Source organism: Oreochromis niloticus, linkage group LG1, assembly GCF_001858045.2.
Source record: "Oreochromis niloticus isolate F11D_XX linkage group LG1, O_niloticus_UMD_NMBU, whole genome shotgun sequence".
NCBI classification, from domain to species: Eukaryota; Metazoa; Chordata; class Actinopteri; order Cichliformes; family Cichlidae; genus Oreochromis; species Oreochromis niloticus.
The window spans coordinates 7865805-7884206 of NC_031965.2; the positions used below are offsets into that span (position 1 = coordinate 7865805).

Below are 18402 nucleotides of genomic sequence, written 5' to 3' on the forward strand. Positions count from 1 at the left end.
TTTTTGTTCTCGTAGCACTTTTTTTCTTTTTCCCCTTCATTTTGTCAGTAATCAAAGATGAACCAGATCTGATCTCTAAATAATGGATTGAAGGATAAAATGACTGATGTTTAAGAGTTGTGTGGTGAGACGGATGCCTCAGGACAGAAGCACAAGGAGAAGTTGAGGTGTAGATTTTTATTGCTGGTGTCGTTTGATATGTGATTGATTTATTTGACTGACTGCATCCATGTTTTGTGCGCATGTGCACTTCTGCTTGGTTCATCATGCTTGACAGACTGGTCTAACATGCCTTTAAGATGAGTTTTGTTGCTGTGCTATAGAAACCACATCAAAAAGTTCTTGTGTGTGATGTTGTGATAAACCTCCTATTTCTAGCTGCTCTGTGTTCTGAGTGGTTCAAAAACATCTGTCTTAAAGTCACATTTGAAATTTGCTAAGCTTATCAAGAAAAGTTTTCATCTTGTGGATGCATCTTATTGCTCGTCCGTCACATGTGTGACACTCATTGCTCTTGTGTTTCAGTCTTTAACAGCTTTGTGGCTCCCATCACTTTTGCTCTCTTTCTACAGTCCTGCTGTTCTGTGCAGGTCAGGCCTGACAGTCTGCTGCCCTGTTTCAGATCAAGGATTGGATTCCTTCAGGTGGTTAATGGAAAAACTAAATGGAAAAACTGAGCCTGAGGCCACTCAGACAAAACCTTCTTTCAGCTGCGATGGAAGACATCTTTGAAAACATTTCAGTGAGGGAACAATTCGTCTGGATCTGCCCAGAAGTAATTATGCCCTATTATATAGTGGGGCCAAATTGTATTCTTAGACTCTACCAGAGTAGCTTTGCATGATTTACTGTTCAAAATAATCCTTATTTAACTCGTACTGTGAAAACACCAAAGTTTATTTATTTGACTGAAATAAACAGTTTTAGTATCTCTTTCTTTTCACCCTTAGTTTTGGGATTGGCTGCACCCTGTAAACAAAGGGTTTGATTGGCAGGTGGGTGGGGCTTCTGTCCTTACTGCCAGAACTTTTTTTTTTTTTTTTTTTAACTTTCATAGCGATCCACAAGTTGAAAAAAGGATTATAGTGAAGACTGAACTTTTGGCTCATAGAAACTACACACACAAACCTCATAGTATGTTACTTGGGTAATGTTTAATATGGGTTTCCACTGCTGTAACAGTAATGATATATATAAAAGAAAATAAGAAATCTCAGTTGGCCAATACAAAAAAATCTGTCATCTGAGCAAGTTCTCAGAAAGAGTAGAAGTAAAGTTCTTGGCAGTTATCATAAACAAATCTGTTTGTTTGAGAGCATATGGCACACATTTTCTTGTCTTGTGGGTGTACAAACTCACTACTCGTGTAACCTCTGAAAAACTCTCTTCACTGTCAGACTATACTGTTTGCAGTTCAGCAGAATTGGTCTGTTTTTCCCTGTGTTTGTGAATTGGCTCACACTGAGGGGATTGAACCCAAGTTCATGATAAGTGACCAGGAGCAAGTAAACATCCTCAAACAACAGAACCACAGCCAGATGAAAGGGTCTAATGAACTCGCCACATAAACCAAACACTCTGACCATCTGTTCATGGATCATTCAGGATCTATGACCTCTCTAAATACTCATGGACCAGTCACAGGAAATTACTTAGAAAGTCTTATGTTAGGTATATGGAATTTGCCATCTTTTTCTCAATGGATCGAAGTTTATTTTGTTCATGAAATGAAAAATGTCCTCCATACACCAGGTAGCTACAGTGGATCTTTGTTTGTACAAGCACTGCTTCAAATGTAAACCTCATCACAACTACCCAAAGACTTACAGAATCAGTAACAGTATAATACAAGTCCTTAGTACCAATCCCTAGTAATGGTATGTTCAGCACAGGTTACTGTGTCCAGCTAATAAGGTCTGTCGGTCTGTCTGCCAGCTTTAGACTAAACAGACTAATCCCTTTAATGTAGGTTGTGGGTAATGTGTGACTGCTGTATACAGACACGCTCCTGAGACTTTATGGGATCTTCCTTCCAATGCTCACTGTGTCAGTCTGACTCAGTTTTAGAAATGAAATTTAACAAAAGACATTCATACCAGTAGCCTGCTGGAGGTCATTTTGTAGCTCTGGCAGTGCTCATCCAATTCCTCCTTGCACAAAGGAACAGATATCAGTCCTGCTGATGGTTCAAGACCCTTATGGCTCTGTCCAGCTCTTCTAGAGTAACTGTGGCAGCAAACCTTCTACAAATGGCACGTATTGATGTGCCATTGTGATTGTTCGGCCACTAAGTTGGACTACCTGTGCAACTTCTGTACGGTCTAGGTATCACCTCATGCTACTAGGAGTCACACTGACCCTAGTCATCAGAGCAGCTGAAACTGATTAATATATACACACACGCACTGAGGGGAAAAAAAGAGGAACAAGACAAGGATCTGTCACGGAAGGACAGGCCCCTGCGCGGGATCTACCACCACTAGATAGTAGGATTTCTTGATATCTGCCACTTCTTCTAATGGCTGAACAAAGATGGACTGAAAGACAGCACAGAAACACTAATCATGGTAGCACAGGAACACAAGATAGGGTCGCCAACACCAGACAAGACCCCATGTAAGGCTATGCAAAAATGCCCAACAACAAACTGGTGATGGTTAACCAACCAGCCATAGTAGTGATGGACAAGCAGAGGAAGAAGACTATGGTAATAGATTTAGCTATACCAAGTAATAGCAACATCGGGAAGAAGGAACATGTGAAGATTGTTCCTGCCATATATATGTATGTATGTATATATGTATATGTATGTGTATATATATGTGTATATATGTGTGTGTGTGTGTGTGTGTGTGTATATATATATAATATATATATATATACATATTACATACATATATATATGTATGTGTATATATATGTATGTACCGTATTTTCACGACCATAAGGCGCACTTAAAAGTCTTAGATTGTCTTCAAAAAGTACGGCGCGCCCTATAGTACAGTGCGCCCTGTGTGTTGTAATGAGGACGTAGTAGAGAACACCATGAGAACGCTAAAGGGTGAAGTGTGGGCGTTGACTGTAGCGGTATATACGATCGCGCATACCTGTATAAAAGTACAGGTATGTGCGTTATGCAGGACATCGTTGTTTTAACAACCCTGAAAATGGCAAAGAGACACGCTTACGAAGCACAGTTTAAACTGAAGGCCATCAGCTACGCGGAGGAACATGGAAATCGAGCAGCGGCGAGAGAATTTAAGATTAACGAATCGATGGTTCGCAAATGGAGGAAGCTAGAAAACAAGCTCCGGCAGGTCAAGAAAACGCAGCTGAGTTTCCGCGGACATAAGGCGAGGTGGCCCGAGTTGGAGGAAAGACTCGAGCGGTGGATCATCGAGCAAAGAACGAGCGGGAGAAGCGTTTCAACGGTCACCATTTGGCTAAAAGCAGTTTCACTAGCTGAAGAGATGAACATTGAACATTTCCAAGGAGGCCCGTCTTGGTGCTTTCGTTTTATGAAACGGTGCCATTTTTCCATCCGGACCAGGACTACGGTAGCGCAGCAACTTCCAGCGGATTATAAGGAAAAGCTGGCCATCTTCCGCTCCTACTGCAGCAAACACATCGGTGACAAAAACATCCAGCCCAGCCACATCACAAACATGGACGAGGTCCTGCTCACTTTTGACATCCTGGTGAGTCACACTGTGGAGAAGAAGGGGACCAGCACGGTAGCGATACGCACAACGGGGTATGAAAAGTCTTCTTTTACTGTTGTGCTTGGCTGCCATGCTAATGGACAGAAACTGCCACCTATGGTGATTTTTAAGAGAAAGACTTTGCCTAAAGAGAAGTTTCCAGCAGGAATCATCATTAAGGCAAATGAAAAGGGCTGGATGGATGAGGAAATGATGAAAGAGTGGCTGAGGGAGGTGTATGTGTAACATAGTTAAATAGAGTCATAGTTAAACCCCGCTAAATGGGACATTGGCGCCACCTACTGTTGTAAAAGTCACCCTGCATCATTCACAAAGGGCAAGGGATTCTGGGTAATCCTCAGAATAATGGAGGATTCCCGCGAGGTAAGGAATGCGCAAATGTCGTGGGGAAGAAAAATCATATTGCAGGTTGTTAAAGTAATACAATCTGACCTGATTATTTTTTGTTGTTTATACATCATTTGTTGCGGGTCATTTCTCCAGTCTTTATGTTGAATTGAGTGCACGTTTATGTGAGATTTCTTTATTGGGAAGAGAGGGAAAAAAAATGGGAGCATAGTTAGCTAACTCTGTTGTTGCTTTCCCATTTAGATCTTGTGCTGCTTGCCCACGCCATTAAAAGAGAGCATTCTAACCATTGCCTTTTTATTGTGAATGCAGGTATGTGACTGTGCCACACTGTTTAGAGGATTTCAAATTTTTTCATGTACAGTTTTGAAATATATTTCTGTATTCCTTTCATTTCGGAAATTTAACATGCAATGTTAATGGTGTTGAGCTTTTTCTATTTTGGTTGTATAAATTTACCACTATACGATCACAGTGCAAGTGGAAATGTAATCCTCAGAATAATGGAGGATTCCCGCGAGATCTTGTGCTGCTTGCCCACGCCATTAAAAGAGAGCATTCTAACCATTGCCTTTTTATTGTGAATGCAGACCAGAGAAGACACTACACAGAGGTCACATTGGTGCCGTGACTCGTTCATGACGCTGCTGGATCGGGCTGGTGTCTTCTCGTCGCAGCATCATCGTGGAGCATCAGCTTCCCTATTGTTTAGACTGTTGGGTAACGGAATCGAACTTTGGGGACTGTTGGATATACTTTTATATTGGCTTTGTATATTGCCATATTGTATTAAGCCCGTCTTAGCTCTTTTCATGTCCTGCTAGATATGGATCTGAGTGACTCTGATGACACCCCAAATGTGACTCCCCTTGGTGTGGGTAGGGGTAGAGGGTTCACAACTGTTCCTTTTTCACTGGGTGACTGTCGGGTGGGGCAAAGAGAAGCAGATAGTTCTTGTGGGCTTGTGGCTGAGTCACACTCAGTACAGTACACTAAGGCATCTACCTCAGACCCCCCAATAACTGATGTGAGTCTAGTCGACCAAATGAACGACATTGTGCAGCAAATTGGGCAGCGCCTGGCTGATAGCATTCTGTCACACCTGACTCCGCCACACACTTCAAGCCCTGCATCTGCTACATATACATGTCCTGAGGGGGCGCATGAAACAACGGATCTCCCCTCCAGCCGCTCATTGGACCTCTCTCAAGTCCAGCTGGTGGCTCCACGACAGGTTAAAGACCCACCTGTGTTTCGGGGGGAGAGTTCGGACTCATTGTCTGTTGATGAGTGGCAGGAAGCCATGCAGAGTTACATAAAGAAGAGTGGCATTCTCCCAGAAAACCAAGCTGAGGAGATTTTGATGCATCTGAGAGGCAGGGCGAAAGATGTTGTGAAATTTGGTGTGAGGAATGGTGGAATTGATGTCCAGCATAATCCACAAGCTATCTACAGACTTCTGCACAAACATTTTAGTTCCACCCAGTGCTCGTCTGTGCCCCTGGCTGACTTTTATTCCACCCTGCCGAAGGACCGGGAGGATCCATATGAGTATTGGCTGAGGCTGAACAAGGCAGCTGATGTTGTTGGCGACTGTCTTAAGGAGCAGGGGAAATCTTTTGAGAACTCTGGTGTGGAGGTTGCACGCATGTTCATCAGACACTGCCCCTGCAGAGACTTGGCTCTTATTTTTAGAACCAAAACATCTGATAAATGGTCAGCTCGTGAAGTTCAGGAGGTGCTGGATGAGTATCACCTGGGAAAGGGGTTCCAGTCTCCTCCACAGAAGGGTAACTGTGTCTATGTGAATAAAGCAGAGGTTAGCACTGATGCTGCTCCTTGCTTGGCTGACCATGAGCAGAGACCAGCTGTGAGTCAGGATGGCCCTGCTATTGAGAGGTTGATCAGCATGCTAGAGAAGGTGCTGCTTCAAGGCCCAGGCTATGCTCGGGCTAATGCCAGGCGACAGAGTGCCCGACTGCCGAGAATACCGGGCTTGGATGACACACCATGTTCCATCTGCAGAGATGGCTCCCACTCCACACTCACGCACTGTCGGGAGAACAGACTGTGCTTCCTGTGTCACCTACCTGGTCATTCGAGACGTAACTGCCCAGAGGGCAAGTGTCCTCCTTCCAGTGGTCATCAGGGAAACTGAATGATCTGCGTGGAGGGGAGGACAGCGCAGATCCAGCAAGTAAGCCTCCCGCCTTGGACATGTCTGATATTAATGATTATGACACTTTGTATTCCACTTACAGTGGCATCGTCCCACCAAATAAAACTCTGATTGCACAGGGCTTGCATAGGCTCTCAAACACTGATAGCTTATTCTACTCTGCAGTGACTACTAGTAGTGGACAAGTTCTTAAAGCATTAGTGGACAGTGGATCTATGGCGTGCACCATAAGTGAGACAGTGGATGAGAAACTTTCACAATCAATACCTGATATTGAGAGACGTTCAGCTGAAGACATTGTCATTGTTGGTTGTGGGGGTCACCTTGTTACGCCTTCTGCTATGTATGATCTTACAGTATCAATATATGGCTTTAAGGTGGTGATTCCCGTTCTGGTGGTTCCGGGTCAGGCTGATGATATGATTCTGGGCAGCAACGCGATAAAGTGGCTTATTTCGCAGTTAAAAATGACTGTTGGTACCCAGGATGATGCTTTTCCTCATTTGGCAACCTTGCTATCCTATTCTGATGACTGTAGTGGCAGAGCAATGCCTCCAAGTTTTGGCACTGCAAAGCTTAAGAGACGCGTCACCTTGCAGCCCTTGTCTGAACATTTAGTGTGGGCTAAGCTGCCTGCTCCTGATGCCTCAGCGGTGGGAAGTACTGTCATTATTGAACCCACTCAGTCTCGATCCAAACCTGCACAAATCCTAGTGGGGCGAGTTGTCACTTCCTTGTTTGGGGATGGCTGGGTCCCTGTTAAAGTGGTGAATCCCTCCGAGAAGCCCCTCACTCTCAGGAGAAATGCTAAGGTTGCTGATGTGTCCCCCTGTCTTTCTGTGCAGGACTTACCTGAACCTGTTCAAATTCGATCCAGTACACAATACACACAGAACTCGTCGCCCGCACCGAGATCAGAAGCGGAGATGTCACAGCGCTTGTGTGATTTGGGCCTGCAGGACCTGGACCTCTCGTCCTGTGAAGTTTCCCCAGAATGGAGAGATAGGCTGCTGCGACTCATTGAGCAGTATGAGTCCATCTTTTCAAGGCACAAAATGGACTGTGGTGAGGCTGCTGACTTTGTCCACAGAATCCGTCTGGTGGATGACAAGCCCTTCAGACTGCCATACAGACGGGTCCCACCATGCCATTACGAGAAGCTTCGCACTGCTCTAGATGAGATGGAGGAGTCAGGGATAATCCGTAAGTCCCAGAGTGAATTCTCATCCCCCCTTGTCTTAGTTGTTAAGCCAAATGGTGACCTGCGCTTATGCAATGACTTTAGATGGTTAAATGCAAGAACAGTTAAAGATGCACATCCATTGCCTCATCAGTCAGACGCCCTCGCAGCACTTGGTGGGAATGTCTTTTTTTCTACAATGGATCTCACATCGGGGTTTTACAATGTCAGACTCCACGAGGACGACAAAAAATACACGGCATTCTCCTCCCCATTTGGCCTTCATGAATATAACAGGATGCCTCAAGGCCTGACAAATAGTCCTGCTACTTTTATGCGAATGATGATGTCCATTTTTGGTGATGAGAACTTCACAAGCTTGTTGTGTTATCTGGATGACCTTATGGTCTATGCCCCATCCGAACAGGTGGCTCTTGAACGTCTGCAGATGGTTTTCTCACGACTTTCTGCCAACAACCTGAAGCTCTCACCTAAGAAATGCCACTTTCTTCAACGGTCTGTGAAGTTCCTGGGACACATCATATGTGGTGAGGGTGTGAAAACAGACCCGAGTAAAGTGCAGGCTATAGACAATGTGCAGGAAGCAGACCTGATGGAGTCTGACGGGGTGACACCATGTGCAAGGAAAATCAGGTCCTTCCTGGGGATGGTTCTCTACTACCATCATTTTATGGAGCGGTGCTCTGCAAAAGCTAAGCCACTGTTTGATCTTGTGGCTGAACCAGCTGCGCCACGCAAGAGAGGTAGAGGCCATAAGCCTAAATTTAAAAGGGGCCACGTGAAGCTGTCTCCAGCTGACTGGACTGATGAGTGCAGGGAAGCATTCAAGGCCCTAAAACATGAACTTGTGCATAGTGTCACATTAGCCCATCCAGATTTTACTGCACCCTTTATCCTTGCAGTTGATGCTTCCTTTGACGGCCTTGGAGCCGTCCTCTCACAGTTGCCCCCTGATGGTAGGATCGCCAGACCAGTGGCATTCGCCAGTAAGACCCTGTCACACTCTCAGCTAAACTATCCAGCGCATCGTTTGGAGTTTCTTGCTCTGAAGTGGGCAGTCTGTGACAAGTTTAGCCATTGGCTGAAAGGGAGCCACTTCACAGTGTGGACGGATAATAACCCACTGACGTACATCTTAACCAAGCCTAGGTTAGATGCATGTGAGCAACGATGGGTTTCGAAGCTTGCAGCGTACAGTTTTGAGCTGAAGTATGTCCCTGGCACCAAAAATGTTGTTGCGGATGCATTGAGTAGAGAGCCATTTGTCCAGTCGTGCATAGGCCACAGGCTAGTCACTGAACCTTATGCTGCCCTATTGAACCAAATGCACGGTCTGGTGGATGGGACTGTGCAAGATGTGTTTCGGTGTGCTGCAAACTGCCAGTTGGTTGTGGATCAATCTGAGGAGGAAGCTACCACTATCCTAGCTAACCCTCAAGGTTCTCTCTTGTCACAGGATGTTTCTGCTGTGTTGGCTGCACATGGCACTGGTGGTATCAGCCATGTGAGAGGTGTGGGATCTGATATCCCTCAGCTCCCAACTATTGCCCGTCCTGCCTGTACGCCGAGAAGTGAACTCGCTAACCTGCAGGAACAAGATGAGGTTTTGGGCAGAGTTTTCTTTTATGTCCGGCGTCACAAGAGGCCCACCAGGCATGAACGTGCTGGCGAGTCCCGTGGTGTAATGAAATTACTCAGACATTGGTCCAGACTCATGATTAAAGATAGTATGTTGTATAAGGTGAAGAAAGACAGGAACATGAACATGACGATTTACCAGTTTGTTGTCCCAGACACTCTGAAGACTGAAGTTCTCCGAGGCATCCATGATACGGCGGGTCATCAGGGTCAAGTCCGCACCCTGTCTCTTGCCAGGCAGAGATTCTTTTGGACAGGGATGGAGCGTGACATCATCGATCATGTGAAAAGCTGTTTTCGTTGTGTGGTTGGGAAAACCCCGGAGCCGAATGACCGTGCCACACTGGAGAGCATTTGTACCACTGAACCGATGGAGCTAGTCTGCATCGACTTCTGGACTGCTGAACAGACTGACAAGAGGTGCGTTGATGTTTTGGTTGTCACAGACCATTTTTCCAAATTGGCGCATGCATTCCCTTGTAAGAATCAGTCTGCCAAGCAGGTTGCTCGCCACCTGTGGAATGACTTTTTCTGTGTATACGGCTTTCCCAAACGTATACACTCTGATCAAGGAGCCAACTTTGAGAGTCAACTCATTAAGGAGCTCCTGGACATGGCTGGCATCCAGAAATCACACACCACTCCTTACCACCCAATGGGGAATGGTATTGTCGAGCGATACAACAGGACCTTGGGGAACATGATACGGGCTTTGCCCCCTCAATCCAAAGCCAGGTGGCCGCAAATGCTTCAGATGTTGACGTTCTGCTACAATTGCACTGAACATGAAACAACAGGTTTCGCACCTTTTTTTCTCATATTTGGGAGAATTCCTCGTCTGCCTGTTGATGTCGTTTTCCAGCATGTTCTCCCTGATGGTGCTGTTGTTGACCACAGTGAATTTGTCGCCCATTTGAAGCGTGACCTGTCTGAGGCTGCCCGCATTGCCAGGCAGAACAGCCGTATTGCCCAGGCCCGGCAGGCGAAGAATTATGACCGCAAGGCTAAAGGTGCGCCCCTCTCAGTCGGTGACAGAGTCTTACTCGCTAATCGTGGTGAGAGAGGAAAGAGGAAGATCGCTGACAAATGGGAATCCACAGTTTTTGAGGTGGCATCTGTGAAACCTGACATCAATGTGTACCACATCAGAGACCCTGTGTCACTAAGGGAAAAAGTTGTTCACCGAAACCTACTACTTCCTGTGAGTTTCCTTCCTGCAGGAAATGAATGCCTGCCAGTGTCAACCTGCCCCTCGGTTGCAGATAGCGGACGAGGTGAACCAGAACTTCCAGGTGATGTGCAGGATGGTGAGACGAAGACGGTCCGCTGGCTTATGCAGATGGACCAGGCGAGTGATAGGGACTCTGCGGTTGGTCAAACTGGTTGTTCTCTTGATGCGGCTTTGAGCATCCCAAACTCTGAGGCAGAATCAACTGTGGCTCCGCCTGCTGTGTGTGACCCGGTGGTTTCCCAGTTGCCCTCACCTGCCCCCTCTGTTGAATGTGCTCAACATGTTCTTTCCCCTGATCTTGTGACTGACACACGACTGAGTACAGAGGGCCATGTGGTGCGAACACAGCCACCACCTCTTTGTACTAGATCAGGTAGACCTGTGAAACCTCCAACACGTCTTATTTGTGAGATGAATGAACAACATGTTGATGATTCAGTGTCAACAGTTGACTCCTTGTTTTCATTTGTGCGTAATATGTTTTCAGGATAGATTACTAGGTGTTTTGCAAATGTGCTGCTACTCAGAACGTTTTGGGTAATTCCTTCTTGGAGCAATGTTCACATCATGGGAGGTGTATATGGCATCTTTCATATCTGGGTTGGCAGGGGAATTGGCCGCTCTCTTGCTTGCCTTATTCCATATGGAAAGTTTTTTTAACTGACTTGAACTATCTTGTGCTCCTACGGTCACACTGTTATATTTTATGCATTGGACGTTTCGTGTTTTTCTATTTGTCATGCCCCAATTTAGCAGGATTTAAGGGGGGTGTGTGTAACATAGTTAAATAGAGTCATAGTTAAACCCCGCTAAATGGGACATTGGCGCCACCTACTGTTGTAAAAGTCACCCTGCATCATTCACAAAGGGCAAGGGATTCTGGGTAATCCTCAGAATAATGGAGGATTCCCGCGAGGTAAGGAATGCGCAAATGTCGTGGGGAAGAAAAATCATATTGCAGGTTGTTAAAGTAATACAATCTGACCTGATTATTTTTTGTTGTTTATACATCATTTGTTGCGGGTCATTTCTCCAGTCTTTATGTTGAATTGAGTGCACGTTTATGTGAGATTTCTTTATTGGGAAGAGAGGGAAAAAAAATGGGAGCATAGTTAGCTAACTCTGTTGTTGCTTTCCCATTTAGATCTTGTGCTGCTTGCCCACGCCATTAAAAGAGAGCATTCTAACCATTGCCTTTTTATTGTGAATGCAGGTATGTGACTGTGCCACACTGTTTAGAGGATTTCAAATTTTTTCATGTACAGTTTTGAAATATATTTCTGTATTCCTTTCATTTCGGAAATTTAACATGCAATGTTAATGGTGTTGAGCTTTTTCTATTTTGGTTGTATAAATTTACCACTATACGATCACAGTGCAAGTGGAAATGTAATCCTCAGAATAATGGAGGATTCCCGCGAGATCTTGTGCTGCTTGCCCACGCCATTAAAAGAGAGCATTCTAACCATTGCCTTTTTATTGTGAATGCAGACCAGAGAAGACACTACACAGAGGTCACATATGTAAGAAGACCAGGTGTTTTTTTTCCACGCATCACCATCGCTCTTAATCTGTGACTCTATGCGTGCCCATCTCACAGCCGATGTGAAAAAACTAGTGAAACAAATGAACTGTGAGCTTGCTGTCATTCCGGGAGGCCTGACAAAGGAACTCCAACCGCTGGACATCGGTGTGAACCGCCCGTTCAAAGTAAGGCTGCGAGCGGCGTGGGAGCGATGGATGACGGATGGAGACCACAGTTTCACCAAGAGTGGAAGGCAGCGCCGGGCGAGTTACGCCACAATTTGCCAATGGATTGTAGATGCTTGGGCTAACATGTCTGCTGGCACTGTTGTTCGAGCTTTCGCAAAAGCCGGCATCATTTCTGAGGAGCCGCACGGCAGGGAAAGTGACTCTGACAGTGAAGAAAGTGAACCTGGCATGTTTGATGGAGATGTAGCGCAGCTGTTCAATTCAGACACAGAGGATGAGGACTTCGATGGGTTTGATTGATGATAAAAATGTGAGTACCAAACTTTGTTTTGCTCCTGCTTTATTTTTAAATACGCACACTTGTATGCTTGTGTGTTGTTGATGATGACGATTACCGGTAATAGAAATGTGAGTAAGGTACCGAACTCAGGTTTGCTCCCGCTTTATTTTTAAATACGCATACGGTACTTGTATGCGCCCTATAATCCAGTGCGCCTTATGTGTGTGTTAAATACAGTAATGGCACACATAACTGAGACTGCGCCTTTTAGTACAGTGCGTCTTATGGTCGTGAAAATACGGTAATATGTATATGTGTATATATGTATGTAATATGTATTCAATTTATTTATTTATATAGCGCCAAATCACAACAAAAGTCGCCTCAAGGCACTTTATATTGTACAGTAGATAGCACAATAATAAATACAGAGAAAAGCCCAACAATCATATGACCCCCTATGAGCAAGCACTTTGGCGACAGTGGGAAGGAAAAACTCCCTTTTAACAGGAAGAAACCTCCGGCAGAACCAGGCTCAGGGAGGGGCGGCCATCTGCTGCGACCGGTTGGGGTGAAGAAGGAAAACAGGATAAAGACATGCTGTGGAAGAGAGACAGAGATTAATAACAGATATGATTCGATGCAGAGAGGTCTATTAACACATAGTGAGTGAGAAAGGTGAGTGGAAGGGAAAAACTCAATGCATCATGGGAATCCCCGGCAGCCTACGTCTATTGCAGCATAACTAAGGGAGGATTCAGGGTCACCTGGTCCAGCCCTAACTATATGCTTTAGCAAAAAGGAAAGTTTTAAGCCTAATCTTGAAAGTAGAGATAGTGTCTGTCTCCCGAATCCAAACTGGAAGCTGGTTCCACAGAAGAGGGGCCTGAAAACTGAAGGCTCTGCCTCCCATTCTACTTTTAAACACTCTAGGAACAACAAGTAAGCCTGCAGAGCGAGAGCGAAGTGCTCTAATGGGGTGATATGGTACTACAAGGTCATTAAGATAAGATGGGACCTGATTATTTAAGACTTTGTATGTGAGGAGCAGGATTTTGAATTCAATTCTGGATTTAACAGGAAGCCAATGAAGGGAAGCCAAAACAGGAGAAATCTGCTCTCTCTTTCTAGTCCCTGTCAGTACCCTTGCTGCAGCATTTTGGATCAGCTGAAGGCTTTTCAGTGAGTTTTTAGGACATCCTGATAATAAAGAATTACAGTAGTCCAGCCTGGAAGTAATAAATGCATGAACTAGTTTTTCAGCATCACTCTGAGACAGGATATTTCTAATTTTAGAGATGTTGCGCAAATGGAAGAAAGCAGTCTTACATATTTGTTTAATATGTGCATTGAAGGACATGTCCTGGTCAAAAATGACTCCAAGGTTCCTCACAGTGTTACTGGAGGCCGAGGTAATGCCATCCAGAGTAAGAATCTGCTTAGATACCATAGTTCTAAGATTTTCAGGGCCGAGTACAATAACCTCAGTTTTATCTGAATTAAGAAGCAGAAAGTTAGCGGCCATCCAGGTCTTTATGTCTTTAAGACATTCCTGCAGTTTCACTAATTGGTGTGTGTTACCTGGCTTCATGGATAGATAGAGCTGCGTGTCATCTGCATAGCAGTGAAAATTTATGCTATGTCTTCTAATGATGCTGCCTAAGGGAAGCATGTATAATGTAAATAGAATTGGTCCTAGCACTGAACCCTGTGGAACACCATATTTAACCTTAGTGTGTGAAGAGGACTCTCCATTTACTTGAACAAATTGGAGTCTATTAGATAGATATGATACAAACCACTGCAGTGCAGTACCTGTAATACCTACAGCATGTTCTAATCGCTCTAATATGTGTGTGTGTGTGTGTGTGTATGTATGTGTATACACACACACACACACACACACACACACACATATATATATATATATATATATATATATATATATATATATATATATATATATATATATATATATATATATATATATAAGCAGTTCTCTTTAGACAACATGAATGTTGTAACTTTTTGGACTAAAATGCATTTTAAAATACTCCTCATCTCTACCAAATATCTGCTGAGCATGTTGCACAAATTCTGGTGTCAGCTTGTAAACATGTGAAATAACCTCTTCAGTCCTCCCACCAAAATTTTCCAAGCTCTACAGCCATTTTGAGGATCTACAATATTGACTACTGTCATGTTATCATGCCCTCCAGCGTAAAGCTGTTTCGGTTAAGCCTTTGCTGAACTTCCAAAGAAGCAGTAATTGGCAATCCAGGGCCAAGTTCATTTTCACATGCAGCCTCATGTCCCAGCACGCTGGTGGCAGATGCCTCTGCTGTTATTGACATACTTAACACTCAGCAGTGACACACTCATATACGGTTATCCTTTTGTTGATTTCACTCACTGTCTGATGTGGATTAAATGTGTGGGAGATGTTACGGTGTGTTTTTTGGATCATCAGCTTTTGGTTAATCTGGAACGTCACTCCTCTCCTCAGACACACCACACCCCTACACACAGTCAGAGACACCTACAATTACATATGAGAGCTATGTCTTTTTATTCACGGTTAACTCAGATATCAGCCCCAAGTGAAGACTTGCTACTCCGTTGTTGCATAACTGGCAAAACTGCAAAGCTAATTTATGTTCACTCTCACATTGTTCCCTGCAGATCTCACCAAGGCTACTGTTGTACTCTGCATCTAATTTAGCACTGGTCTGCTCCCAGCACTGACACATTGGGAGTTATTTACGGTGAGAGTGAACAATGTGAGACTCGGGAAGGAGGAAAAATAATCAGGAACCTCAGTCTTGTCAAGTCGAACTTGTAGAGCATGGTCTCACAGAATAATATTTAAACAGTGATCAAACTTCTAGAAAATGATACACATAGTAAATGGTTTAGGGAAAAATCTCTTCAAACTAGTTACAGTTCATTTATATATTTATTTTACTCGTCTTTAGAAAAGAGGCAGTTCTTTATTGAAATCAGGCTTCATTATTGGCAGCTCTTTTTCTTCATCTACATCTCCCCATTGTTGTGTCTTACAACTGATCTCTTTGTGTTTATTTCTAACTTTAACACCAACATGTCATTCAGCTGCATTGTCCGAAAACTTAAGTGTCAAAATACAATATTTTATTTGACAATAAAGCTCTTTGAATTCATACCTTTCCATTGCAGTGGGAACTACCAGAGAACGTTTTGGTAATCCACGGCCTCTCCAGGTGTACAGATAACTCCAACATGCTATAGTTGCAAGATGCAACTTACGGAACTTAGGGGGTTTAGGATCAGGGTTTGGGTTGGGTTGGGTTGTGATTGTGGTTATGGTTAAGGGGCTATGGTTAGGGTTATTTTTTGATGTGTCATGGGATGCTGTTTCCACGTCGCAAAACTGTGACATCACTATAGTGTGACTGATCACTTGCATTGTTGAATCTGGACTAATATTAGTGTTGTTGATCCAGGAATGGCACACAACAATGTCAGATCGAGCAACAAGCTGTATCCACAAACTCTGACTGCAACATGCAAGTCACGTTCTGTGTTAGATCCTTCCATTAAAAACACCACAGACAGGGTGGGGAGGTCCAGTGCACTCATTCTGATTCGTAAACTAAGCAGTTGGCTCCTCCGTGGGGACACCTGCCAGTTAAAACACTCTGAGGAAACTGTCCACGGAGGCTAGTACCCCAGAGATTGCTGCTTAGTGTTGTGTAGATCTAGATGGAATTTAAATTTGAAGATGTCCGTGGTCTGACCCACAAGCCCTGGGTAATGGGTGCTGCAAGTAGTGTAGTAAAGGGCCTCTCCACTTTGAACACCTCATGCCAAGTTCCTTTTCATTTTTAATGCATTTCTAACTCTACATATAGAGTTTGTTTTTGTTTATAATGTTTGTAAAGATGGGTATGGTCTAAACTCTTTGGACTGGTCTGACAGTTTGAAAGGTTATGGATGTTTTGTGTACCAGTTATTATATTGGCATTAGCTGCTTGCAGACCAAAATGTGGCACACAAATCTTTTAACTTTTAACAAGAGGTGAGATTTGAGTTTGTGTTGAGGTTAAGAGAGCTGCGAGGTCTCGAGTAATGGTCTGTTTGACAAGTTGTTGTATCTGCAACAGGAAACCGCCTGGCCTTGACAAAGGGTTTTGTCCAATGGGAGGATAACACGGAGGAAGTGGATGTATGGGAAAGCCAGGTCACAGTAAACTGTTGGCAGAGTTCCTGCAGAGCTACAAAATGTAAAAAATAAATCCCCTCGGGTTCAGTTGCAGCTGAATTTAAAATGCAGGTTTGCTCTTTGGTTTTGCACAGTTGTGCATCGTGCTTTGCTTTTAAGAAAGCATTTCACAAAAAGGGATCGTTTGTAGTGAGAATACACAAAGCAACAGTCTGTTAATTAGTTTCCCTGTTTGTGTTTTCTGTGCATTGGGATGTGCCATAGATGCACATAGTTGGTATCATGTGCGTTCCTGCCAGTGGTTTCACTCAAGTCAACTCATCTGCAGGTTGAAACTACAGTACTCAGTCCTCCAAACAAATATAGATGTCAACTCACCAAGTTATTTATTATTTCCTTTCTTATTAGCTTGATTTTTGTACAAATGTTGTGCAACCTGTCATCTGAAAGAAGTCCATTGTGTATAAACAGGACTGGACCGACTGCGCACGACAGGGTATCGGCATTTATAGGATGCACACCATCCAGCTGTGTGCAAAAAAACAAACTGGGCAGAGCAGCCCTGAGGTCAGAGAGCAGTGAGGGCTTTCTGTGTCAGCTGACGTGGAGCCGCAGTTTGCCAGAAGCTGAAACTGTAGAGCTGCTTACAGTGGAGCAATAAGACTGGAGACTACTGGGTTTGATAACCCCAGAAAAAGAGGAGACACGTCTTTTTAAGAAACATCCTCTAGAGAAATCCTGAATGGCCACAAATGTTCCTGATCCCTTTGACGAGAAGGTTGTCTAAAATATGTGTCTGTGTCAGCAGGATTATTTAATAAAATTAAAATTTCACATCATATTTTGACAAATGAATATGGCATAAGAAAAAAGGGGAAACCTGGTTGTGATGTTCTCGAGAAAATATCGCAAGTTAATCTGGATCCAGAGATTCACTTCCTGCATGTGCAATGAATTTTCAGACAGGCGAAAGCATGCAGGATTGGACTGCGCTTATTGACCTTTCGATCATATCACATGATCAACAGTCAGGAGGTGCAGTTTGTCCCATTTGTCGTGTAACTGTAGGACTTCAAGCTCGTGACCTCTCTTCAGTGTTTGCTTAAGTTATTTTTCCTGTTAAACATGATGACACCTGCAGCTTTAAAACATTTTTAAAAATTATTTTACATGGCTGTTTTCAAAGGTGACCTCAAGTAAACAAAAAAAAGGTCATTTTGCTTCCTGTATTAGGCTTTTGGTCTGGGGCTATTGATGGTGTGTACTTGATTTATGCATGTAGTGAAGTGTGTATAATTATGTCAGGGTGAAACACCGTCTCCAGGACATCGGTGTTTATCAGAGTCTCAGTGTGAAACGGCCGTATCTTGTCACAAGTCCAAGATGAGGGCTGAGCTGTGGATTTCCCAGAAAGTGTCACTAGGCAAACAAAACAACTGGTGCTCGAGAATAAATATACAGAGAGATGAAGTGAGCTGTCACGTATTCATAGTGCAGTTACACTCATTCGTAGCTTAAGAGTGGCTCAAGAGTTGGCAGTTCGTCTTGTAATCAGAAGGTTGCCGGTTCGAGCCCTGTTTCTCACAGTCTCGGTTGTTGTGACGCCTGGTGACGCCAGTGTCCGGCAACCTCGCCTCTGTCAGTGCGCCCCAGGGCAGCTGTGGCTACAATGTAGCTTGCCATCACCAGTGTGTGAATGGGTGGATGACTGAATGTAGTGTAAAGTGCTTTGGGGTCCATAGGGACTAAGTAAAGCGCTATACAAATACAGGCCATTTACTATTTACCATTCATTCTTTAAAAATTATGTTTTAAAGTTTCATTGTTTGTAAACTAAGTGTCGGCTGCTGTTACTCTGGTTATCCAGGCTTTTTCCAGTCAGGACTTTT

The 18402-nt window shown here is 44.0% G+C and overlaps 1 protein-coding gene across 1 annotated transcript in view; it reads left to right on the top strand.

The window, feature by feature from the left end:
* Positions 1-502: 502 nt before the first annotated feature.
* pacsin3 (protein kinase C and casein kinase substrate in neurons 3) overlaps positions 503-18402 on the top strand; it is a gene marked incomplete in the record, with an annotated part of 45718 nt that continues 27818 nt past the window's right edge. The window contains 1 exon segment of the mRNA XM_025898463.1: positions 503-775.